The sequence below is a fragment of the Pleurodeles waltl genome, chromosome 7, assembly GCF_031143425.1.
Source record: "Pleurodeles waltl isolate 20211129_DDA chromosome 7, aPleWal1.hap1.20221129, whole genome shotgun sequence".
NCBI lineage: Eukaryota > Metazoa > Chordata > Amphibia > Caudata > Salamandridae > Pleurodeles > Pleurodeles waltl.
In genome coordinates, this window is record NC_090446.1 from 288,330,355 (window position 1) to 288,357,393 (window position 27,039).

Consider the following 27,039-nt stretch of genomic DNA (forward strand, 5'->3'; position numbering starts at 1 on the left):
GCGGTATTATGCAAACAGAAATAACATAGAGGAACATATTGAACAAGGAACGTTTGAGCACACTGGCTGTAACTGATGTTTAGAGCGACATTCAAAACCAAGTTTCATTAATCATTGTGTATTGAGCTGTCAACCAGGTGAGAAAAGAGAATTCTTTTACCTGGCTCTTTTGCAACTTTTTAAATCTTGGCATTCAGAGACTGAACTTCCAGGTGTCTATGACTGTTATGTAGATGTTTTCAATGTAAATGTTCATCAGAAAACGTTAAACGATTAAATTCAACAAGAGAAAACAATTGCTATAGAAGTTGCAAAGGGCAGTTCATAGGATAGCCGGAGCTAAGGGCTAATAGTTAAGACCCCCTTGTCCAACCCATCATTTAAAACAATGCATCAATAGCTGTGAATGAAGTAGAAAATGCCATAGGCCAAATGAGGAGTGAGAACAGTGATTTAGAAACTTTAATCTCTCATCTGAATGAAGAACAGCTCCAAATTTGTGGGCAGATGACAGAATGTGTAGAGCATGTACTCCTACATGATAAGTATGAATGTTATTGTAGAGAATTCAAGCCTATACTTCTCTATGTTAGTGATCAGGTAAGAACAGGAAAATGATCTCTAATTAATGGGCTGACCGCACTTTTTCAAAGGAAGACTAGTTGTGATCTATCATGTGTTGTGACTGCTCCTACTGGCCTAGATGCTCATAAACTAAAATGAATCACATTGCACAGAATATTTATGTTGCCTATGGAACATGACTAGAAACCAGAGTACCTGCAGTTATCTGGTGATGCCTGTTATGAAGTCTCCAGAGTTCTGAAAACATTACAAGTTCTCATTATTGATGAGCATGACATCTTACCTAATGCTATCTTTCATTTGTCTGAGGATGCAAGAGGTCCTCAGAATTGACTATGATGTTCTGTATGGAGGTAAACACAGCATAGTTTTGATGACCATCTACAGTTGACTCTGTCAAATTTCAGCTAGTGTTTAAGTAACATCGTCATGACGAAACTAATGAGTCAGTAGAAAGTATTGGAAAAGTAAACATATGGTTACATTTTCAGTACAGTGAGTTGACACAGAATATGAGACAGTTCAAGTTGAAGTTTATTTAGAAGTGTAGAGTTAAATAAACCCTTACACAAACAATAAAACCAATAATTAAAACATGCTATCCTCAATAACATACAGTGTGGGATTACGAAGGCTAAAATGTTGGTATTCCTAGGTACCATTCCATTAACAATAAAATCCAGATTAAAAATGTGCATTTCTCACAAGCTGACAATGTGAATTTCAAACTTGAAGTTGGCAGGCAGAAGCATGGAGTATGCCAATAAATTGAAGGACATGAGAATAGGAATTATTCGAAAACAAACAAAAACGCCTTAGCTTCTCGAATGGTTAGGCCTCTAGTCACACACAATAACTCACCAGCTTCAATAATGCAAAATCTTATGAAAACTCAGAAACAGATTGTGTGCCTCATGCCGACATTGGATGAGTGTGCATAATTTAAATTTGAAATGCTTCATTTAAAAAAACAAGAAACTATGAGTCTTACTAGTAAGGAAAATGGAACATCAAGGTTTAAATTTACCATTATGTCAATCAGTGGTAAAGAAGAGAGAACAGTATTACACACTGCTGATTTAAAAAAGACTCTGCGCCTTTGTAAAAAATGCGGAATAATTTTGCAACAAAATCTGAGCATTGAGGAGGGATTTGTGAATGGTGCAATGGCAAATGTGATAGACATCATTACATATCCCAATAGAGAAGTGTGTATATATATATATATAAATATATATATATATTTGATTAAATGTAATCACATTGAACACAGTAAAATACATTTTGAGGTACACTGCTAAATTTCCGTTGGTAAAGGACCTCTGTGTAAAGAGACAACAGTTTCCTCTATGTTTGGCCTATGATGTCATAAGTCACAAATATCAAGAATTACTTTTGGACACAGCAATGATAAATTTAGGTCACACAGTGTTTAAAGAAAGTATGTCTTACATTGCTTTATCACGGGTTAGGTAATGTCAGGAATGTACCATCTTCACTTTGGTGAGAGGAAAGTGAATGCTGCCTAATCATGTGTGATAGAATACAATTGCTTGTGAGGTCGGTGTGCTCCTCATCTCAACCCACAGTTGACAAAGATCCAAGCTATAGAAAGTGAAAAAGTATGAGATTGCAGATTTTTTGAAAGTTTCAAAACTAAGTGGAGAATCTACAAAGAGTTCCAAAAAGCTCAAAACTCATGAAGTTAATAATGCAATTTGTTTTAAATTTTTTAACACTTGTGGAGTTTAATCTTACTCTAATGCAGTTGATTTGCATGTCATAAAGCACCTATACATGCCCAAATCAGCATTGCATCACATAGGAGTGTCTAGCTACCTGGGAGCACTTCGAAAAAGTGACACAATCTGCACAACAATACTCCTCAATGCAGAGAAGCATGGATGGAGCACCAAAGAACCAGGAGAGTAGCAACCCCAACCCCTACCCAGAAGACTTGCCAAGAGCCCTGGGGAAGAGCAAGAGGAAGACCAATGTCAATGGGGAGATGAACCAGATGATAATCAGTGAGGTGACAAAAAATGAACACCTGCTATTTGTCACCTCAAAATTGCCATTATCAAGAAAGGATGCAATATAACAAACCATAGCGTACAAGATAAACTTTTTGCACAACCAAAGAGGACAATCTTCGAGTGTAAGAAGAGGTGCCATAAATACAAGAGTAGGAGAAAAGAAAAACTGGCCAGAAACCTTAAGGCAGCCATGAGGACCGGAGGAGGACCTGATGTGTAGGAGGAGTTGAACCCATTGGAGGAACAAGTGGCATCCCTCATCCCAGCAAAGCTGTTAGTTGGAGTGGAATATCCAAACATTGCTAAAGTAGAGGACAAGTAGGAATTACAGGGTGAGTGAAAACAAGGGTCCGTATTGTTCAAAATGTCATGCAGTGTGCGTCGGTGTGCAGCGTTTTTCTCGCCGCAGAACAAGCTGTGCGTGGAAAATTTTGGCGCACGGAGCGTCCAAGTGAAAAAGAGAAGTCTTTTTGGTCCTGAGACTTCAGGGAACAGCGGCAAGCTCTATCCAAGCCCTTGGAGAGCACTTTCACAGCCAGACAAGAGTTCAGCAAGGCAGAAGGCCAACAGCAAGGCAGCAGTCCTTTGTAGAAAGCAGACAGGTGAGTCCTTTGAGCAGCCAGGCAGTTCTTCTTGGCAGGATGTAGTTTCTGGTTCAGGTTTCTTCTCCAGCAAGTGTCTGATGAGGTAGGGCAGAGGCCCTGTTTTATACCCAAATGTGCCTTTGAAGTGGGGGAGACTTCAAAGAGTGGCTAAGAAGTGCACCAGGTCCCTTTTCAGTTCAATCCTGTCTGCCAGGGTCCCAGTAGGGGGTGTGGCAGTCCTTTGTGTGAGAGCAGGCCCTCCACCCTCCCAGCCCAGGAAGACCCATTCAAAATGCAGATGTATGCAAGTGAGGCTGAGTACCCTGTGTTTGGGGTGTGTCTGAGTGAATGCACAAGGAGCTGTCAACTAAGCCTAGCCAGACGTGGATTGTAAGGCACAGAAAGATTTAAGTGCAAAGAAATGCTCATTTTCTAAAAGTGGCATTTCTAGAATAGTAATATTAAATCCAACTTCACCAGTCAGCAGGATTTTATATTACCATTCTGGCCATACTAAATATGACCTTCCTACTCCTTTCAGATCAGCAGCTACCACTTCAATACTGTATGAGGGCAGCCCCAATGTTAGCCAATGAAGGGAGCAGGCCTCACAGTAGTGCAAAAACGAATTTAGGAGTTTTACACTACCAGGACATGTAAACTACACAGGTACATGTCCTGCCTTTCACCCACACAGCACCCTGCTCTAGGGGTTACCTAGAGCACACATTAGCGGTGACTTATATGAGGAGAATGGGGAGGTTTAGGCTTGGCAAGTACTTTTAAATGCCAAGTTGAGGTGACAGTGAAACTGCACCCACAGGCCTTGCAGTGGCAGGCCTGAGACAAGGAAAAGGGGCTACTTAAGTGGTTGGCACAACCAGTGCTGCAGGCCCACTAGTAGCATTTAATCTACAGGCCCTAGGCACCTAGAGTGCACATTACTAGGGGCTTAAAAGTAAATTAAATAGTCCAACCAGGTATGATTCAAGGTTACCATGTTTTAAGGGAGAGAGCATATGCACTTTAGCACTGGTTAGCAGTGGTAAACTGCGTAAAGTCTAAAAGCCAGCAAAAACAGTACCCAAAAAGTGGAGGGAGGTAGGCAAAAAGTTAGGGGTGACCACCCTAAGGCTGTCAGGTCTAACATGTGTCCCCCCCAGCTGAAAGTGGGGAGAGCTACCCGACCTCCTGGGATCTCTCATCGCTAAGGCGGAAGTATTTGGAGAGACCATCAGCATTGGCGTGGTCAACTCCGGGGCGATGTTCCACCGTAAAGTCCATCCCCTGTAGGGAAATGGACCACCTCAAGAGTTTTGGATTCTCACCCCTCATCTGCATGAGCCATCTGAGGGGCCTGTGGTCTGTCTGAACCCGGAAGTGAGTCCCAAACAGGTAGGGTCTTAGCTTCTTCAGTGCCCAGACCACAGCAAAAGCTTCTCTTTCAATAGCACTCCACCTCTGTTCCCGTGGTAATAGCCTTCTGCTAATAAAGACTACTGGTTGGTCTAGGCCCTCCTCATTTAGCTGTGCTAGGACCACCCCTATGCCATGCTCTGAAGCGTCTGTCTGCACGATAAATTCCTGGGAGTAGTCAGGGGCCTTGAGCACGGGGGCCGTGCACATGGCTTCCTTCAGGGAGTCAAAGGCTTTCTGACAAGCCTCTGTCCAATTCACCAACCTAGGTTGTTTCCTGGAAGTGAGTTCTGTCAAGGGTGACACAATGGTACCATACCCCTTGACAAATCTGCGGTAGTATCCTGTGAGGCCTAAAAAGGCTCTCACCTCAGTCTGAGTTCTAGGTGGTTGCCAGGCCTTGATAGTTTCAATCTTGGCCCGGAGTGGCTGCACCTTGCCACCACCCACTAGGTGTCCCAAGTACACCACGGAACCCTGCCCAATCTGGCACTTACTAGCCTTGATGGTCAGGCCTGCCTGTTGCAGGACCTGAAGCACCTCCTTGAGGTGGAGCAGGTGTTCCTCCCAGCTGGAACTGTAGACAGCTATGTCATCCAGGTAGGCTGCACAGAAGGCATCCTTGCCTGCTAGGACCCCGTAAACCAACCGTTGGAAGGTAGCGGGGGCATTTTTCAATCCAAATGACATCACCCGGAACTGGTAATTGCCATCAGGGGTTGAAAATGCGGATCTCTCTTTAGCCCCCTCAGTCAGGGCGATCTGCCAGTACCCCGAAGTAAGATCAAACGTACTCAGGAACTTGGCAGCGCCCAGCCTGTCAACGAGCTCATCAGCTCGGGGGATGGGGTGAGCATCAGTCCGGGTGACTGAGTTGAGACCCCAGTAGTCCACACAGAACCGGAGTTCTGGCTTCGCACCTGGGGCAGTAGCCTTAGGGACCAACACCACTGGGCTGGATTTCTCAATAACCCTTAAAGCTAACATCTTGGAGACCTCCTCCTTGATGCTGGCTTTCACCTTATCCGATAACCTATAAATGTTGTTCTTCACAGGGAGACTGTCACCGGTGTCAATGTCATGAACACAGAGGTGGGTCAGTCCAGGAGTAAGGGAGAACAGGGGGGAGAACTGCTCCAACAGCTCATAGCAGTCTCCTTTCTGGTTTAGAGTCAGGGAGTCAGAGAGGATGACCCCTTTCACTGACCCATCACCTTCCTGGGCAGAGAGGAGGACGGGGAGAGGTTCACTCTCCTCTTCCATTCCTTCATCTGTGACAAGAAGCATGTTGACCTCATACCTCTCAAAATGAGTCTTTAGCCGGTTGACATGGAGCACCCTTAGGGGGTTCCTAGGGGTTTGGAGGTCCACTAGGTAAGTGGCCTCCCCTTTCCGCTCCTTTACTTCAAATGGGCCAGACCAGGGGTCCTGGAGAGCTCTAGGCTCTACTGGCTCCATTACCCACACTTTGTCTCCAGGTTGAAACTCTACCAGGGTGGCCTTCTGGTCATACCAGCGTTTCATTACCTCTTGACTGGCCTCAAGGTTACTTTGGGCCTCTTTCCAGAAGCAGGTCATCTGGTTGCGGAGGGCCAACATGTAGCTGACCACAACCTGAGGGGGTGCCTTTGGAGCTCTCTCCAACCCCTCCTTGACAATGCTTAAGGGTCCCCTGACACGGTACCCATAGAGAAGCTCAAAGGGACTGAACCCCACCCCCCTCTGGGGGACCTCTCGGTAAGCAAAGAGAAGGCATGGTAAGAGGACGTCCCACTTACGCCTCATGGCCTCAGGGAGGCCACCAATCATGCCTTTCAAGGTCTTGTTGAATCTCTCCACAAGACCATTAGATTGGGGGTGATAGGGTGTGGTGAACTTGTAGGTTACACCACACGCATCCCACAGAGACTTCATGTATGCAGACAAGAAGTTAGTGCCTCTGTCAGACACTATCTCCTTTGGGAATCCCACACAGGTAAATATCCCCATCAGAGTTCTGGTCACCACCGGTGCAGTTACGGTCCTCTGGGTAACAGGTGGCATGGTCCACCAAAACCAGGATGAACCTGTTGCCTAAGGCAGTTTTGGGGTCCAATGGACCAACAATGTCGATGCCCACCCTTTCAAAGGGGGTGCCAACGACAGGAAGTGGAATCAGGGGGGTTTTAACCCTTTTCCCTGCTTTACCACTGGCCTGGCAGGTAGGACAAGATCTACAGAACTTATCTGAGTTTGTCCTCATTCTGGGCCAATAAAAGTGGGTGACAAGCCTGTCAAAGGTCTTGCCTTGCCCCAAATGTCCTGCCAGGGGAATGTCGTGAGCCAGACCCAGTAGGAAGGTTCGGTAACACTGGGAGACCACCAGCGTACGCGCTGCCCCAAAGACCGGAACCTTAGGCTCACTGTAGAGGAGATCATTCTCCCAATATATGTGGTGATCGCCAGAGGCTTCACCTGCCGCCTGGTCTGAGGCTTGCTTCCTCAGACCCTCTAGAGTGGGACATTCTTTCTGCGCCTTGCAGAATTCCTCCCTGGTGGGTCCACCCTCAACTTGCCAGCCAACAAGCTTCGGTAGGTCACCTAGGGTGGCAATGTCTTCCCCAGTTGGCTCGGGAGCCTCCTCCTCAGAAGCCCCGTCAACCACTGCGGGAACTTCTGGGACCGGTTTCCCTTGACCCTCCTCTTGGCAGCTCTCTGGGCCATTGTTCTAGGCTCCAGACGCCCTTGACTTCACTCTCGGTCAGCCATGGACCGTGTGGTCATGCAGACCCACTCAGGTAACCCTAACATCTCCAGGTGAGATCTGAGCTCCACTTCTTTCCATGCAGTATGCTCAAGATCATTGCCTAACAGACAATCTACAGGCATGGCAGGACTCACAGCTACTTTCAGAGTACCAGGGACCCCCCCCACTCAAAGGGAACCAGAGCCACCGGTAGGTGACTCTCACGATTGTCAGCGACTATGACCTGGTGGAATGTATTAGGGACTATCTGCTCTGTTGACACCAGCTGACTCTTGATAGTAGTCATACTGGCTCCTGTGTCACGCAGAGCCTCCACCTTCTGCCCATCAATGGTGACCCACTGCCTGTACTTGGAAGTATTTTGGGGCATGTGGGCTTTGGGCACCATTTCTCCTTCTCCCAGGGACACTAGGGAAATCTCTACCTGTTCCCCAAAGCTATCTGGGTCCATCTCCCCCCGAGCACTACACTAGTCAACCCAGGTGTCTGTCCGGTAGTGGACGGTGCTCTCTTGGAGCACTGAGGGTCGCCTTTATAGTGACCATACTGGTAACACTCCGTGGATTTGGGGTTGGATTTCCCTGACCTATCATATGTCCCTGGCTTTTTCCCAAATCTGGAAAAGGAATGGTTGCCACCCCCTCCCTGGGAATTCTTTTGGGGGCCTTTGGAGAGTTCCTTATCTGTAAGTTTATCTCCCCCCTCTTTCTTCTGTTGGGAACCCTGACCACCTTTGTGGGTGTCCCCCCCAGGTACCTTCTTGGACACTCTGGTGCTAACCCAGAGGTCCGCCTCCTCAGCAAGCTTCCTGGGATCAGTCAGCTTACTATCCACTAAGTGCTGGCGCAACTCTGTAAAAGTAGTATTAAGCATATGCTCTCTCAGAATCAAGTCATATAACCCTTTATAATCATCTACTTTGTTGCCCCGCATCCATCCATTCAGTGCCTTACTGGAAAAGTCAAAGAAATCTACCCATGTTTGTGTGGTTTGTTTGGTGCTGTCCCTGAACCTCTGACGGTATCCCTCAGGGGTCAGCCCAAACTTGGCAAGTAAAGTGGCTTTCTGAAGTGGGTATGTGTTTTGATCAGGTTGATCCAATGTGAGAAGTGTGTCCCTCCCCAATGGCGGCACATAACCCCACATAGCTACCCTCCATTGCCCTTCAGGAACCTCATGAGCCCTTAGTGCAACTTCATAAGCAGCTAACCATTTATCTATGTCATCTCCCACCACAAAACTGGGCACCACATTTTTGGGTATACGAACCTTCTTTTCTCCGGCAGGTCCTGTCTGTATGCTGCCACCATTATTGCTGGATTCAGACTGTCTCGCCTTGATCTCCAGCTCCTTGAGACTCAGTTCATGAGCCAACAATAGTTTCTTTTCAGCCAAAGCTCTCTCAGCCTCCACCTGTTTGGCTGCTCTTTCAGCTTCAGCTTGTTTGGCTTCTCTTTCAGCTTCAATTTGTTTGGCTGCTCTGTCAGCCTCAGCTTGCCTGTGCTTCTCTCTCAGCCCTTCTTTCCTCCTGTTGAGCCTCAATTTTCAGTTTTGCCATTTGCAATTGGAACTCCCTTTCCTCTCTCCTTTCCTCTGCGGTCAGGCTTTGCACAGAGACACTGCTCCCTGGTCTGGAAGGGGGCACAATTGCAGTGGTAACATCATCCACAGATAGCAACAAATCCTCTGAGGGGCCATTTTCTGGCTCCTCTTCCTCATCATCCTCTTCTAAATGGGCTTCTGCCCAGGCCCTCAGCGCCACTTGAAAGTCTTCCTTTTTGGAGGCCCCTTGGGTGGGTACCCTCATTGCCCTGCAGAACCCTCTTAGCTGTTTGACCGTATATGTATCCAACAGGACTAGGTCAAAGTCTCCCATTTGAGACCCAGTCAGAGACATGTTGAGTGAGGATTTAGTTTTTGAAAATTGTCAGGAAGAAAAAAATGAAATTTTGCAAAAAGAGATAAAAATCAAGTTGACCTTCAACTGTGGGTGGGTAGTGAAATACTTAGCTACTGTATGTCACTGCACAAACACAAGTCCTATCCTCACCGCTGATCACCAATGTTGGAAATGCGTTTTTTGGTTGGCAGTCAGGTTACCCCCTGTCCAAGCAAAAGCCCTCACTCTAGTCAGGGTAAGTCACACACAATCCAAGATTATCCTGTGCCCACCCTCTGGTAGCTTGGCACGAGCAGTCAGGCTTAACTTAGAAGGCAATGTGTAAAGTATTTGTGCAATAAATCATACAATACCACCATGTAGCACCACAAAAATACGCCACACAGTGTTTAGAAAAATATATAATATTTATCAGGATAATTGTAGGTCAAAACGAATAAAGTTGCAATGTGAATTTGTAGAGATATCACTGAAAAGTGGTATAAAGGCCCTCATCCTGACCTTGGCGGGCGGCGGAGGCCGCCCGCCAAAGTCCCGCCGTCAGGTTACCGTTCCGCGGTCGAAAGACCGCGGCGGTAATTCTGACATTCCCGCTGGGCTGGCGGGCGGCCGCCTTCAGGCCGCCCGCCAGCCCAGCGGGAAAGAGGCTTCCACGATGAAGCCGGCTCGGAATCGAGCCGGCGGAGTGGAAGCTGTGCGACGGGTGCAGTTGCACCCGTCGCGTATTTCACTGTCTGCGCAGCAGACAGTGAAATACATTTAGAGGCCCTCTTACGGGGGCCCCTGCAGTGCCCATGCCAGTGGCATGGGCACTGCAGGGGCCCCCAGGGGCCCCGCGACCCCCCCTACCGCCATCCGGTTCCCGGCGGGCGGACCGCCGGGAACTGGATGGCGGTAGGGGGGGTCGGAATCCCCTCGGCGGCGCAGCAAGATGCGCCGCCTTGGAGGATTCCAAGGGGCAGCGGAAAACCGGCGGGAGACCGCCGGTTTTCCTGCACTGACCGCGGCCAAAGCGCCGCGGTCAGAATGCCCCGCGGGGCACCGCCGGTCTGTCGGCGGTGCTCAAGCCGACCCTGGCCCCGGCGGTCTAAGACCGCCGGGGTTAGAATCACCCCCAAAGTGTCTTAAGTCTTTAAAAAGCAAACAAAGTCTCTTTCAAGCACAAAGTACCTGGTTTGGAGTGGAAAATCTCCTCAGAGGGCCACAGAAGAAGAGATACGTGGAAAAAGGGTGTGTGCGTCGATTTCTCCCCAGCACACACAGACTTGCGTCGTTATTTTTCACGCGGGGAAGTCGTGCGTCATTTTCCGGCGCGCGGACAGTCTCTTTCTGTGGATCGCGGGGATTACCAGATGTCCCGGGTCTGTGCGTGGATTTTCCTGCTTGTTTTCCGGCTGCGCGTCGTTCTGCGGGGCTGCGCGTCAAAATTTCGATCTCACGTCAGGCGTCGCGTCGATTTCTCCTCTGGAGGTCGGGCGGCGTTGTCCTTGTGAAGCCGTGCGTTGAAGTTCCGGTCATCCCGAAGGCGTCGCGTCGATCAGCGTCGGTGTGCGGCGTTTTTCTCGCCGCGGAACAAGCTTTGCGTGGAAAATTTCGCGCACGGAGCGTCCAAGTGAAAAAAGAGAAGTCTTTTTGGTCCTGAGACTTCAGGGAACAGGAGGCAAGCTCTATCCAAGCCCTTGGAGAGCACTTTCACAGCCAGACAAGAGTTCAGCAAGGCAGCAGGCCAACAGCAAGGCAGCAGTCCTTTGTAGAAAGCAGACAAGTGAGCCCTTTGAGCAGCCAGGCAGTTCTTCTTGGCAGGATGTAGTTTCTGGTTCAGGTTGTCCAGCAAGTGTCTGATGAGGTAGGGCAGAGGCCCTGTTTTATACCCAAATGTGCCTTTGAAGTGGGGGAGACTTCAAAGAGTGGCTAAGAAGTGCACCAGGTCCCCTTTCAGTTCAATCCTGTCTGCCAGGGTCCCAGTAGGGGGTGTGGCAGTCCTTTGTGTGAGAGCAGGCCCTCCACCCTCCCAGCCCAGGAAGACCCATTCAAAATGCAGATGTATGCAAGTGAGGCTGAGTACCCTGTGTTTGGGGTGTGTCTGAGTGAATGCACAAGGAGCAGTCAACTAGGCCCAGCCAGACGTGGATTGTAAGGCACAGAAAGATTTAAGTGCAAAGAAATTCTCATTTTCTAAAAGTGGCATTTCTAGAATAGTAATATTAAATCCAACTTCACCAGTCAGCAGGATTTTATATTACCATTCTGGCCATACTAAATATGACCTTCCTACTCCTTTCAGACCAGCAGCTACCACTTCAATACTGTATGAGGGCAGCCCCAATGTTAGCCAATGACGGGAGCAGGCCTCACAGTAGTGCAAAAACGAATTTAGGAGTTTTACACTACCAGGACATGTAAACTACACAGGTACATGTCCTGCCTTTCACCCACACAGCACCCTGCTATAAGGGTTACCTAGGGCACAAATTAGCGGTGACTTATATGTGGAGAATGGGGAGGTTTAGGCTTGGCAAGTACTTTTAAATGCCAAGTCGAGGTGACAGTGAAACTGCACCCACAGGCCTTGCAGTGGCAGGCCTGAGACAAGGAAAAGGGGCTACTTAAGTGGTTGGCACAACCAGTGCTGCAGGCCCACTAGTAGCATTTAATCTACAGGCCCTAGGCACATAGAGTGCACATTACTAGGGGCTTATAAGTAAATTAAATAGTCCAATCAGGTATGATTCAAGGTTACCATGTTTTAAGGGAGAGAGCATATGCACTTTAGCACTGGTTAGCAGTGGTAAAGTGCGCAGAGTCTAAAAGCCAGCAAAAACAGTATCCAAAAAGTGGAGGGAGGTAGGCAAAAAGTTAGGGGTGACCACCCTAAGGCTATCAGGTCTAACACAGTGGAACTCAGCAAGACACTTTGCTGCCCGCTCTGTGTGAAAGGACAGGAATACGAAAGATTTTAAATCATCAATCACATAACTGTTTTTTCCTTGGGCAATAACTATTTTTCCAGCCCAGCCCAGCCAGTTTTGTCAGGTCCACGCATGATGTGCTGCCTCAGTCCATGTTTTTCCTTTGAAGACTGGGACTTGTAATGTAACGTATTACATCATAGAGCAGGATTATAAGTTCCAGAATACAAAGTCAAAAACCTGGACTGGAGCAGCACATCATGTATGGACCATGGAAACTTTCCTGATATACCAGTGCCTGTCCAGGCCCCATCACACAATGATCAAAGTGTGCTTATGTTGGGGCTAGGCAGTCAAAAGTGAACTGTAATGGAAAATCAGTTACTGTGGCCTTCCATGTAGAGGGATCACTTGAAGAGCCAGGTACAGTTACTATCACATTTGATGCAGCTGTCTTGATGTGCTAGGTGATATTGATCCAGGTGTAGCTTGCCATTCAATAGAACACCCATTTTCATTTGGATATTGGTGGTGAGGATGAGTGCAAGTGATGCAGAGTGGAGGTTCATGATTTGTTGGTGGAAGTGAAGATGGTGGACGATAGAGGTGGGTCCATGGTAGTGTAGTGCCTTGTAGGCATGGATAAGTATCTTCAAATGGCAGAGTTTCTGCATAGTCAGGCATTGTATTTTCATGAGGTGTGTTATGCATGCTGCAAAGTAGATTATGTAATAGTTTGGCATTGGTGTGTTGGATCGTGTTCCCCTTGTTTTGTTGTGTAGCCATTTTAGTTACAGCTCCATGCACGTTATTTTAACACACTAGGCCACTTTGCACTTTAACCTAGATATATTTTATTCGTCTTTGCATTGTTATTTTTACAATAACCATTTTGACAGTCTTGTTTTATTTTCATCTATCTAACTGTTTTCGCCTAGCCCAGCACTGTGTCCTCAAACAAGACATTCTTGATCACTCTGTGCTTCATTCAAGGCTACAGTTCGGTACATTGCCGGTGAATGTGGTAGAAGTTTAGCCTCTAACAGTCATAGAAAATACACATCCTTACGTAGGGACATTTTCTAAGAATATCAGCTGGGTTGTTATATAAACACTTCCTTGTCCCTTACACGTTAGAGGGAGATTCCAGCCAGGGAGCTACAATTGTATGCTGATTGCTGAATGCTTTGCTACAGATGCTAAAGCAGACCGCAAGCCTTTGCTCAGGTATGGGGGCTGAAGTCTTCCCAGGGGAACCTGAAAGGCAGAATTAGAGCTTAACATGCTGTGCTCAAATTTTAACCTAGATAGGAAATAGACCCTCGATTATAGTGACAATATGAACGCTTTGTTTTTATGCTTCACTCTTCTCGTCCCCATTTTAATACTGTCATGTTGTGTCATCCTGGTTATTGCAGCTCACGCTTTGCTATCTAATATGCAGTTGTTTTATTAAACTAATCATTGAAACATATACTGCTTCTGTTTGTCATTTATATATGAGACTGAACTGTAAATGAGAGAAAAGGATGTGACCTGAGTGACCACGACTTCCCTGAGAAGCCTAGTATGTCATGCGCTCGGCTGCCCAATCATCACTATCCTATTGTATGGATGAGGCACTGCTAGTTAGCCGGAGCAAAACCCGGATTTAGAGCAACAGGTGTCTCCTGCAGTGGGTTAGACTCAGTCTCCCACACCGCGGACGATCCTGCTGCTCAAAATCCAGTAGTCTCATTAGAATAATGAGAGCCTATGTGACAGTTTAGCAGGTATGCAGGGATGCTGTAGAGGAGGGCATTGGTGTAGTACAATCTACATGTAATAAGCTCTGGGTGACGGTCCTACAGAGGTCAGGAGGGAGCCATGTGTTGAAATGGCTGAGCACGCAAAATATGTGAAAACAGGCGAGGTGATAGTGGTAATTTGATGTCTTGTGGTGAGTTTGGTGTCTGGGATGATTGTCAGGTTTTTGAAGTGGTTGGAGAGTGAGGGTTTCAGGTCTAGTTCTCTGGGCAACCGGGTGAGTTTATGTTGCAGAGGCTCATCACTTCTGTCTTGCTAGGTTGAGTAGGAGCAACTAATCGCACATAGAGTTAGTCATATTGGTCAATGACCTGATGTAGCATGGTGGTGGTGTGAGGTCTCTTGAGAGTTAATGCATGAAATGAGTGTCATCAGTGCAAACATTGATGTTGAATCTCAGGATCTGAATGATGCTTGCATGAGACATATGTTCCACGTGTACATGTTTACTTGAAATTGAACATAAATAGTGTCTGAACATAACAAAAAAATGTATGTCATATTCAATCATGTAATCTATATTTTTCCAGCGGGTCAAACAACATCTCCTGGAGATCGGCCTGCCCATGATGAGGACACCATCTGCAGGAAAGTGGAGTTTTATGTGGTATAGGGGTGAGGCCTCACCATGTAATACTCTCACAATACCCCAGAGATGGTCCTTGGATTCACACTAGTAATTCCTTAGTTCAGCCCTGGTAGTGTGGCAAAGAGCAGTCAGGCTTTACTTGTAGGAACATGTGTGAAACATTTCAGAGCACCAACATAGAAGATAAGTAATTAAAAAGATTTCGAAGGAATCTGACACCAATTTATAAAAATAGAGCTTATTTTGACAACAAAATGAACAGAAATGCATAAGTATAACTAGATTAATGAATTTTAGAAGCAAAATAGACCTATTTTCTCCAACTGCATTCAATAGCATTTCCTATTGTTTGCTCTATTCTATGACTGTTTACTTACCTTATTTTGGTGCCTAGTGTATATATTGTGTGTAATACTTACCTCCAGAAGGAGTATTGCCTCTAAGATATTTTTTGCTTTGTGTCACTAAAATAAACTACCTTTATTTTTGGTAACACTGAGTATTGTCTTTACTTGTGAATAAGTACTGTGTAACTATAGTGGTATTGCAGGAACTTTGCATTTCCCTTAGTTCAGCCTAAACTGCTCTGATACAGCTACCTCTATCTGCCTAAGCTGGTAGAACACTACTACATTGCACTAATAAGGGATAGCTCGACGTGGTATAAGGTGTACATACCCATGGTACCCACTACAAGCCAGGCCAGCCTCCTACACCCACCAATTTGCAAATCAGTCTTCACCCTGCTCCCCATTGGAACAGTTCAGCCTGAACTGCCAGGCCAGGTCCTTCCTGTACCAGAAACAAGCATCCTGGAACCACTCTTGGGGTATTACCGCTCAACAGTCAAGCTAGCTTGAATCTGCTGGCATAGCGAGCACAGGACCAAAGCCTGGGCATACCCTTCCCACTTAGGGTGACAAATGTAATTAGAACAGATGATTGACCGAATGTGTAACAAAACAAACTTTCAACCTCAGATTCAAGGGATAACAAAAGACTAGTGACACTTCTCAGGTGCCTCCCATTCAAGCACCACAGAACAAGCATCAAAGGAGGAAGATATAGAGTTTCCCAGTTTCCGACAAAGAACATCCTGATAAACATTTATAAATGCCCCCTAGCCAGCTTTCAGTTCTCTCATGTGTAGGCCATCATGCTACCTTCTTTGGAACCTAGCACTGTGCTCCTTGTTTATACAATAGTTTATCTGGTGCACTTGTGCTTCTAAATAATCTGCAACACTTGATAATGGCAATTTGTTCCTCCCCACTGACCTCACTACAGACATGTAAATGTGAAGTCACACATGCATATATGAACCTCTGGAATAATAAAATTATTAGTTGTAAAAACCATTATGAGATTTGTGTGGTAGTTCCTCAAAGTTCAACCTACATAATGTAACTTTAGCACAGAAAATCACTTTTGTGAACCTGAAGAAGAGGGAGCTAAGTTAATTGCACATGCTGTATTGGTGTGTGTACCTACACCAATTACATCCATCAGAATGGTATGATGAGCAATGTGCAATCAATGTAATGTCATAGTGTAACAACAAGATGAATGATAGTAACCAAGACATGCAAGTGCAACTTTCCTCGCCCTGTGTATACTGATAAATGTTTAGTAATGAAACACAGGCCAAAATAGCTGACTTATATTACTCTGTCCCAGAGAGACCTTGCATGTGGTGAGCATCCACACATTGCATCATTTGCACATACAATTTTTCTTTAGTAGCAGACCAGGGAACCTGTAACATTGATACACTTCTCCAGGGAAGGGGGAAATGGGAGATATACCAAAAATATTGTTGTCAGTTTTTTTCTAAATCAGCTGAATGATGTGCCACACTTAGCAAGACGTAAATGTCAATGATGATGGATATTGTCCAGGGAGGTGTGACTTTCTGCACAATTACAAACCAACAAGCAACTCAGAACATATTGCACAATGGTGCAAGTCTGCGTTAGTGCTAGGCAGCAATGTGTGCCCCTGCACAACAAGAGATTAGCAATCTGTAGTAAAATGTCTAAGCCTGCGCTTACCAGCCCTCTCAATATGGACGCTACCTGTGTTGTGCTGTGTCTAAAAACAGACACGGAGTTCCACTTACAGTGTCTAAAATATGGAAATTGCTTCATACATTACTCAAATGTGAAAAAGCCCTACAGATATCCAGAGGACTCTGACAATGTATCATATTCAAACAATGTACTCAGGACAAACTGGACATCATGTGGTCACCTGGCACAATTATACTAACTCGACAAATAAATCATTTCCAACTAGAGAACAATGATTAATTTATTTTAATTTAAAATCTTACACCTAAAACACTTCCTAACCCTAACTAACCTGCACTAACTATCCCACATACGAGCCTTTACTACCTTAGCTGACTGTGAATCTATTTTAAACACTATTGACACATGAAAAGTTAAACATTGACTCCCCACCCCCTTAATACAAAAAGCTCCCACAAGCAACATCCTAAACATATACTACCTACACATAGAAGCTTAAACAAAGATGTATTTTGGTTTTTAAAGATTTTTTAACACAACTCATTACCCCTTCACCCACATTAAAGACTACCATATGAAAAATTAATAAAAACTGATACACAAAAGCTTATCTAAGACTACGCAAAACTATTCTTAAACCTACACTAAACTACCTAAAACTAAAACTATGACTACTAAATATAAAAATATAACTTGTATAGAAAACAGGGAAGGAGAAGTCCTGAGGGAGAGTTCATATTTCTGCTGCTACTCTCTCAAGTGCCTCCTGACAATTCTTCAAAATGTCTCCCTGCTGGTTCGGGGGCCATATCACACATATGGTGCATTTTCCTTGTTTGTGCTGGGCTCATCTTTTAAAAGGTGTGCCTGGCGCAAACAAGGCAAATTGGCCGTATTAGCATTAATGTGCTGCCCTCTAGTCAGCTGCGAACTTGCTCTGCTCTGGGAACAGCGCATTCATGTGAAAATCAGAGCGGATGCTTTAAAGCCACTCCAATTTTCACTGTGCTGGTGGCATCCCACCTGCACTTTTAAGGGGGTTTAGAGATCCCATTGCAGGCAGGAGCAGTGATTGACTGCACTCCCCTGCAAGGGAATGTCTGGGGTGTCCATGGGACCCCCTTATCCCCTCCAGAGGGCTGCTATCAAGGGGTACACTGACAGTGTGCACCTTTTAGTGTGCCTCCAGACAGCTTATTTGCCTCTATGGCCCCTTTTATAATACGGTGCGGGTGCAGAAGCAAAGGAAATCCCTCATTTACATGGGGCCACACCCCATGCACATGAGAGAACACCCTCTGTTGATAGTGGTGATGCTATATGTGCGCCAGCACTATCAGTATTACAGAAGGGGCCACACAAGCCTCTGAGGCTCCTTCTGTAATACCAAAGTGCCACAGGTATGCACAAAGCGGGCAGGCATGCCTGTGCGTCCTGGGGCACTTCTGTAATATGGCCCATGCAATTCTGGCTATCCTCTGGTCCACCTTTTGCATCCTCCCCACAAGCGACAACTTGAAATTTGACTGTACTGCATCTCCACTTCTAGTTTGTCCAGTGCCTTGTATCTGCTGTCCTATTGAGAGTCCAGGATTGGGGTGGGATGTTCTTGGCTGGTGAGTCCCACATACAGATCCTTGAGCGGTGCAAGATGTCTGTGCTTGTGCAGATGTTGGTAGTGCCAGAATTACAGCAGACTTGGCCTTGTGAAATGTGTGCCCCATTTACCTCGAGCCACATGCAATTTTCTGAATGTGGGCGTACCGTTCTCATCTCAAGCCAAAGGTTATGGCTGTTTCTTGTATCTCATATTAGGGCAAGTATAATGTGTACATCATGTATCACAACAGATTAATGACATTGTAGTGTTATCATAAGTATCTCTTCATACCTACACCTGATCTTGATGTGTTGAAATTTACAATATACCATCATTATAATGACTTCTCCAAATACAATATGTCAGAATAAGCAAAGTAAGTTCAGTGTAGGTGTACAAAACATCTATTTAGCCACCATATAGAACAGTGCATTTCACTCATACCATTGATCCAGACTCATTCAGATGTATCAATGCCACAGAATACCCATGGGCAACATACGTACACTTTTGCTGTTGGGCTTTGATCATGCAAGGGGGCAAGATTAGGGCAAAGTCTAAGTTGGACGTGTAAAGGTAAGCAATGACATCTTGTGTGGGTCTGCTTGTATCTAGTCATCTTGAGTTAAGCACGACAGCGTACATTGCAGACTTGCCTTGCTGTGTGGCAGGGAGCCATTCTATAAATGGAATGAATAGTCATGAGGAAAAAAAGGGGACATAGTACAAACAACATAGATATTGAAAGCATAGGGTAGCTCTGAATACAGCATTTTCAAATACCATTTACAACAACTGTACTTTGTGTGTGTTTTAACATTTTTTACTTTATTTTGTAATTTATTTTATTTAAACGGATAGAACAAAACCAAAAAACTTTGAGAAAAAAATAACATCTCCTTCAAAACAAAGAGGAGAAAAAAATGTAATTTCTTTTTTTTTTTTTTTTAAACGAATGCCTAGGTGGGCTTTTATTATCCTGGTCAAGCCTGTCCTGTGCTCCTCTGCTTGTCTCAGAAGAATAAATAATCTTGCATAAACAGCAAAAAAGGACTTTGTACAGATATGCCAGTTTGTTAACTGCTTGAGCGTACCTGGGCAGGCACCCTGCCACCATGTTGGAAAGATTCGGACGGCCCTGAGGTCTTAACAAGCACTGCAGCATGGCAAACCTAGCCCGAGCATGGCATTCAGGGTGCATAGCTCTCAATGTTGCCACATCAAAGTGATACTCATTGAATATTGCTTGTTCCAGCTGTCCCTGCTGAACTCTTGGCTGGCACATGTTACAAATAACAGTTCATATTTATGGCCAAGTCTTGCAGCACAGCACGTCATCTTGCTGAGCTCCATGACAGGGAAAGGGCAGGAATGCACTGTATTTAAAAAAATAAGCTGCTTTCCTGTATCTGTCCCTGCGCTAGTGCTTTTTTGGCTGCCTAGCTTCCAATGCAGGTACCTTTGCACCATGGTGCAAGGGTGTCTGCATTGTAAGGGGCACCTTCCGGCACAAAAACAATCCTTTTTATGCCTCTTCTGGGAAGGCATAGCTTTCCCAGGTCTACCATTTCTGGTAAATCTTGGAATGTATCAAAATCAATGGATGTTGCATGGGAACACCCATACAACATCCATGGAATGCCTCCCCGGGGCAAAATAACGCAATGCAGTGATTTGCAAAAATACAATAACTGTTTTTGTACTTTACACAACACTTCTCATCTCTTACTGACTTCAAAACGACAAAAAACACTATAACAAATTTAATTTCAAATGTACGATCTCGCTAGAGGATCGCAAGGTCTGGACAGGATGTACAGCCCCCTCGTAGTACGTGCAGGGATTGTGTACCGTAAGCTTGTAAACAAAAAAAAAAACACAATATATATTCTTTACTGACTGTATTATTTTTTTGTTTTTTTAATATTTTTATTATTTTTTTTACAACAAAAAACAGAATCAAACATAAGGGGCACCAAGTGGTGCTTAATTGGAACCTTGTATCATGTCATCGAGACAGCATGTTCTCAAAACAGTTGCGTTATTAGTCAACATGAGTGGGAGCAGCATTTCAAGTAGTGGGATGTCAGCATTATATGAAGCAGTTACTACTATGACATGGTCAGTTGTGCGATAGAGCAGAATCGTCTTCCACAACATCCAATCCATAGAAATCAATCCAACTTCCCTAAATTGTTAGACATTTGCGAGGCCAACCTCTACTTTTATAAGTCACTCTTTCTGCAGCCATAAATAAATCCATGCCCTTCCGCCATTCCCATATCGTAGCTAACTCGGGTGGACCCCTTCACCTAGCAAGGTCATGTTTAGCAACCACCAGACTCATGTTACACAGCAGTAATGTCATTCTTGGTATGTCTACCTCTGTGAGTATACCCAGCAATACATATATTTGGTGTCATTCAGGAGTTGTAACCCTAGGATGGCACCAAGCTCAGAGAGCACATGGTGCCAGTACGTTTGTATATTAGGCATATCCAGATCGTATGTGCTAGACCTGGCAGCTCTTGGCGTGGTTTCACTGTACTTTTTGCTTCTGACCCCTTGTTTTTGGATCCTGCGCTGTAATTCGTTTTAGCTGGTTTTGATACTCTGGGTACTTTACCATGGCTAACTAGTGCTAAAGTGTAAGTGCTCTCTGTCTAAATTGCATTGGTTATTGCTTATCCATGATTGGCATATTTGATTTACTAGTAAGTCCCCACTAGTGAACTAGAGGTGCCCAGGGGCAGTAAATCAAATGCTACTTGTTGGCCTGCAGCAGTCATTGTGCCACCCACATGAGTAACCCTGTACCATGTCTCAGACCTTCCACTGCAGTGTCTGTGTGCGCAGTTTTAAACTGCCAATTTGACCTGGCAAGTGTACCCACTTGCCAGGCCCAGACCTTCCCTTTTGCTACATGTACTTTACACCTAAGGTAGGCCCTAGGTAGCCCCATGGGTAAGGTGTAGTGTATGTAAAAGGTAGGACATGTACTGATGTGTTCTACATGTCCTGATAGTGAAATACTGCCAAATTTGTTTTTCACTATTGCAAGGTCTATCTCGCTCATAGGGTAACATGGGGACTGCCTTTAAATATCTTGTGCAGTTACCCATTGGGAGCCTGTAGAGATGTGGAGTTTGGTATCTCTGAACCCACAATTTAAAAATACATCTTTTGGTAGAGTTGTTTTTTATGTTGTCTGTTTGAAAATGCCACTTGCTTTACTATTCTGTACCTCCACCTCCCTGTGGAATCCACGTCCAGGTCAGACTAACCATTGGGCTGTTTGTGAATTCCCGCTAGACAGTGACACAAAGGGAGCTGGGGAGTGTCCTGCATATCCTGATGAGTCTCCTGGGCTAGAGTCGGGAGGGAGGGACTGACACTAATACCTGAAAAGGCTGTGCCCGTCCTCACCCAATGCAGACTCCAACCCCCTAGAGTGTGTCCAGGGCCAGGCAAAGGCAAGGAAGGATGTTGTGGACAACGGAGACTTCCCTTTGAAGTTTGCCTACCTCAGCGGCAGAAATGAGTATAAGTAGTGGACTCAAGACTCCAGATTTTCAGATCACTTCTGGATCAAGATGAACCTCTACCAAGGAGAAGAGCTTCATGCTTGAGGAGGACCTGCCACTCTGCCTGTTGCTTTGCTGTGCTGGTCTGCTGCTGCTGCTTCTGCCTGAAGAGGGAAAGAGCTGGACTTTGCTTTCTGAAATCCTGCTTGTGAAGTTTCTCCAGGGGCTTAGACTAAGCTTGTCCCCTGTTCTGAAGTCTGAGGGACATCAAAGACTTCATCTGCCAGTGCCTGAGCTCTTCTGCTTTGAGTCCTGAATTGCTAAGTGGTGCCAAATCCAGTTTATGGGCCCTTAGAAGTGAAAGCTGGTAACCTGCGGGGGAAAATCAGCGCACAGCTGTGTGCACGTCAGAAAAATCGATGCACGGCCCATCCCGCTGGAGAAATGATACAGTGCATGTTTACACAGCCGACTCTTTGCACAGCGCGTCAGAAATTTCCACACACGGATCCTGGGTGTCAGTCTTCAACATCCCAGCGCGTACCTGTGCACTCGGAATTGATGCACAACCTCCTTTTCGAGAAAAGAATCGACGCACGGCCTCTGGTGCGAGTGAAGAGTCGACGCACTGCCTCACTTGCGAGTACAGAATCGACACATCTCTTTCTTTTCTGATGAACCATTGCCATTGTGGCTTTATTTTTGATTCATACCAGGTGCTTGGTGCTAAAACATCGCATCAATTGATTTCTATGCATTATGACCCTTGTTATCTAAAAAAATTGTATCTTTGTTTGTGTGTGCTGGATTTTTGTCATTTTGGTCTTGTGTAATTTAGAAAAATATCAGGTATTTTTCTAAGCTGGTAGGGAGTCCTTTTGTGGTGTTTTCACTGTGTTAATATGTGTGTTTTTGTACAAATACTTTACACATTGCTTCCGAGATAAGGCTGACTGCTTGTTCCAAGCTACCTAGGGGTTGAGAAGGAGTTATCTAAGCTGTGTCTCTCCCTTACCCTGACTAGAGTGCAAACTGACTGCCAACCAGAGACCCCATTTCGAACGGTATGGATGAAGTCGCCCTGCTCATACCCACAGCATAGGCAGCATGAGAAGGCTGCTTTCTCCATTTTGAGCAGGCGGTGTCTACCATAGTAGATCCGGTGTACGATTTTGAATTGTATGAGACGTAACCTGGCTCTAATAGCCACTGTGTGGGGGAACATCAGTGCTGCTTTCCAATCTAGATTGTCGAGTGTATCGACAGCTGTCTCCCATGGAGCCCATAATGTTACAAAGTTATCGGGCATGTTATTATTGATCGTCTTATAAGTGTATGATATTGACTTCTCTAGTGGTTCCCCAGTAGGAGTCTATTTTCCAAGGGTGCATACTCTGGCATGACTGGGGGAATGTGTTCAGCTTGCCAACCATGTGAAAATCGCAGTTATTTATAATATAGGTGGTCATGTAGTTTGAATTCATTCTTTAGGGAAGCAAATGGCATTAGGGTCGTCCCCCCCCCCCATTTGGTCCCAGGATTTGAAGTCCTTTAGCTTGGCAAATTTTTTTCTGGGTACTATCCAGTCATAGCAGTGTTTCACAGGTGATCTTGTGTTTCCAACCAATGTAAGAAGTTGCCCTATCACAGGCCTGCAGCATCATTTGAGTAGTGGGCAGCAGGACACTCCTCCACCTCCATAAAGGTAGTGTAGGCCTGGGATAAAATTGTAGTATTTCCAGGGCATAGGTGGGGTGATCACAATCTACCAAGTCCCAGTCGCTGATGGCTACAAGGTGGGATGCCCAGTAGTAGGCCCTGATGGTAGGAAGGAATGCCGCTGTTGTAGGTGTTTAGTTGGAGGTTACAGAGGTCTATTCGGGGGTGGCCGTCCACCCATAACAGTGTCCGCAATTCCCTGTCTATTTTGATGAAAATGTAATCTGGGAGTTTATAGTATATGTAATGTAGGGCATACAGGAATTTCGGGAGGGTGATCATTTTATATAGGGCACTCTTCCCAGCCGCATCAGGGGAAGACATTTCCAGGGGTGTACGTCTGCCTGACAGTCAGTGACGGTGGGCATGACATTGTGTTCTATGCATGTCACAGGATCTGGTGTAACATATATCCCCAAGTATTGAAATCCCTCTGTGGTTATTTTAAGTGTGTGGGGAAGGGCTGTTGGTTCAAGACTTTCTCCAAGGGGTAATACTACAGATTTTTCCCAATTAACTGTAGAGGCAGAATGGGCTCTATAATGCTCAAAGGAGCAAAGGACCTCCGGGAGTGAATTCTTAGGATGGAAGAGGTAGAGCAGGATGTCATCTGCATATAAAGAGATTTTTTCTTCCGGAATTGGGGAGCCCTGAACCTGGAAGGCTTGTATCCCCAGATGGGCATGGATCAGGCAAGCCAAGGGTTCCAGCATCAGGGCAAAGAGGAGGGGGGTGTGGGGGCATTCCTGTCGGGTTCCTCGCCTATCGGGAAAGTCGGAGGACAGCCTCCTGTTTACCCTCACCGCAGCCACTGGGTCCCTATAGGGCAAAGATACCCAATCCCTGAAGTGTGGTCCGAATCCCATTCCTGCCAGGGTCTGAGTCATGAATGGCCAGTGGATGGCCTCAAAAGCATTCTCAGCTTCGAAGGAGACCAGTAGGTGTGTATCTTGTCTAGGGATGACTGTCATCAGCCACTCATAAAGCTTAGCCAGGTTTCCCTTGGTAGAGCATTCAGCATGAAGCCTGATTGGCCATTGTGTATCAGCAAGGGGATCACTCCGAGGAGTCTGGAGGCTAAAATGTAAGCTAGGACTTTGGTCATTTATCAGGGAAATCGGTTGGTAGGGACCACAGGAGGTTGGGGTTTGCCTGACTTAAATGTGACAACAATTGTGGTCCTTCGAAGATCAGGAGGGAGTAGCCTGTCTTTTCACTCTCTAGAGTAAAGCTGGAGCAGGTGGGGGCAAGTAAATCTATATGTCTTGAAAATTTAGCTCGGAGGCCATTCGGTCCCAGTGTTTTCCCAGGTCAGAGTTGACGTATAGCAGTTTAGACTTCTGTTAAGATAATGTTTGCATCCAATAAGTCATGTCTCTCAGCAGTAAGTGTCAGGAGATATATATCCACACGGTAGTCTTTGTTCTGGGTAGCATCTGCAAGGGGACAAGCCTCATAGAGAGCTGCATAGTAAGATGCAAATGTGAGCTTCTAGCTCTCAGAGGTTCTGCCAGACCAGTAGTTTCCCAGCCTTGTCCCCTGCCTCATAGAGGCTGTGATGGGTGGCCAGCATTTGGACACGGAATACATCACTGGTCAATTCCCGGTATTCGTTGCGTAGGGCTTCTTGTTGTCCAGTCAGTAGTGGGTCAGGTGAAATGATGTGTCTAGCTTCTAATGTTAGGAGTCTTTTTTCTATGGCTTTCATTGCTTTGGTAGTCTTCTTCCTCGTAAAGGTGACAATGTTTTGGAGTCTATCTCTCATCACTGCCTTGTAGGCGTCCCACAGAGTGGCAGGGTAGGTCACTGAGATGATGCTGGTAGTGAAATAAGGCTCAGTTTTGGTACGCACCTCATGCATTGTGGATTCATCGGTGAGTTCCCAAGCACAGAGTCCCCAAACACTGGAGGTGTCCTGGGGTTTTGACCCTATTGTTACACATAAGGGGAGTGGTGCAAGTGTCCTTGTGCCAAATATTTTGCCCTGTGTACTGTGGCTACCTCCTCGGTTGGTACTAGGATGTAGTTGAGTCTGAAGTAGACTTTGTGTGCCACAGAATAGTAGAAATTGTTGCAACTATGGGGGTGGAGACATCTCCATAGGGCTGTGATGTCCAGTATGTGAGCAAAGTGAGCCAGGGGTATCTTTCTGGGGTCGTGCGGTGTCACACTTTTTCAATCCATGTCGTGGGATATCACGTCACTAAAATTGCCTCCCACGATATGTAATGCTGAATGAGCTTCAAGTAGGATATTGGTAAGTTTAGTTAGTGTGTATTCTTGAAGGCGGGGGGCATAGGCACTAATCAAGGTCACTGTTGTCCTACCCTAGATTTCCTGGACTTCTGCGTAGGTTCCTAACAGATCAAACCAGAGCTGCTGCACCTGGAAGGGAGGGGACTTTCTAATCAATAATGCTACTACACTAGACCCAGTTGTAAAGCTGGCATGTGCCAATACAAAATATGTACATCCACCCAAGAAGGGACAGTGTGTTACCTTGAGATTGGCCTCCTACAAGAGTACCACATCAGGTTTGAGGCGTTTAAGGTAAGCTGTGACAAGTCCCCTTTTGATCTTGTTCCCCATCCCATTTACATTCCATGTAAGGATGGAGTGCTGCTGTGAACCCTCCTCAGTTGAGTGTGCCATGTCTAGTCAATGAACACTGTTATCTACTCCCAACACAATGTGTGTGAACTAAGCTGTCTTCGTGATCGTCTTGTCGGTTGATGCCTCAACAATACTGTTTCAACAAAACCAACATTATTGTGTAACTGTAATCCCCCCTCCAACCCATCCCCATCCTGCAAGACCCCCAAACATGTGAGGCATACAGAAGACAGGCCCAACACGGGGGATTTGTCGCCCTCCCCATCCCAAACGATCAAAGCAAAATTCAAATGACTGAAACAGAATGGAGAAAAGGGGAGGGGCGGGACCTGTGAATAGAGGAACAGAGGCACAGCCGGGGAAGGGAAGAAAGGCAGGAGAGGAACATGGATAAAGAAGATGAAGAAGGGGGGTTGGGAGAAGAAGAAAAAGTGCTGTTAACAAGTCAATAGTGCATTATGACAAAACAAATGCTTCTGGAGGGGGGGTGCCTCTGAGCCTGAACCAAGGTGTTGCTATGCTCTTTGGCTATTCAGTTGCCACTTCTCAAGTTTGAAGCTTCGTGTCCATAAGCTATATTTGGGCCCATCGGGCCTCCCCCCAACTTTGTTCCAGTGCTGTGATATCTTTAATGAAGGGGTGGATGCTCTCCGCCTTGGATGCGGAATCCGTGTCCTTTCCCTGGATTCTTGCCTTTTTTTGAGGAGTGACTTCCAGGCGTATTAGCTTTTCGCCATGCATTACCCTCCACATCTGATGACCAGTGCTTATCAGTTCATAGGCCTGTGGTTGAGTATAGGGTTCCATGTCTCGTAAAGGCTGTTCTGTCGATTCACCGTTATTATCTCCACTGACCGGTTTTGGGCCTGGCTCCATTCCGGTGGGGTGTCGGGTGACTTGTTTCACTTGTGGGTCCAGGCTGGGCAAGCTCCTCTAGCCTCCCCAGGCTTCATTAGGGGAGTGAAAAAGATCGATTTTCCCT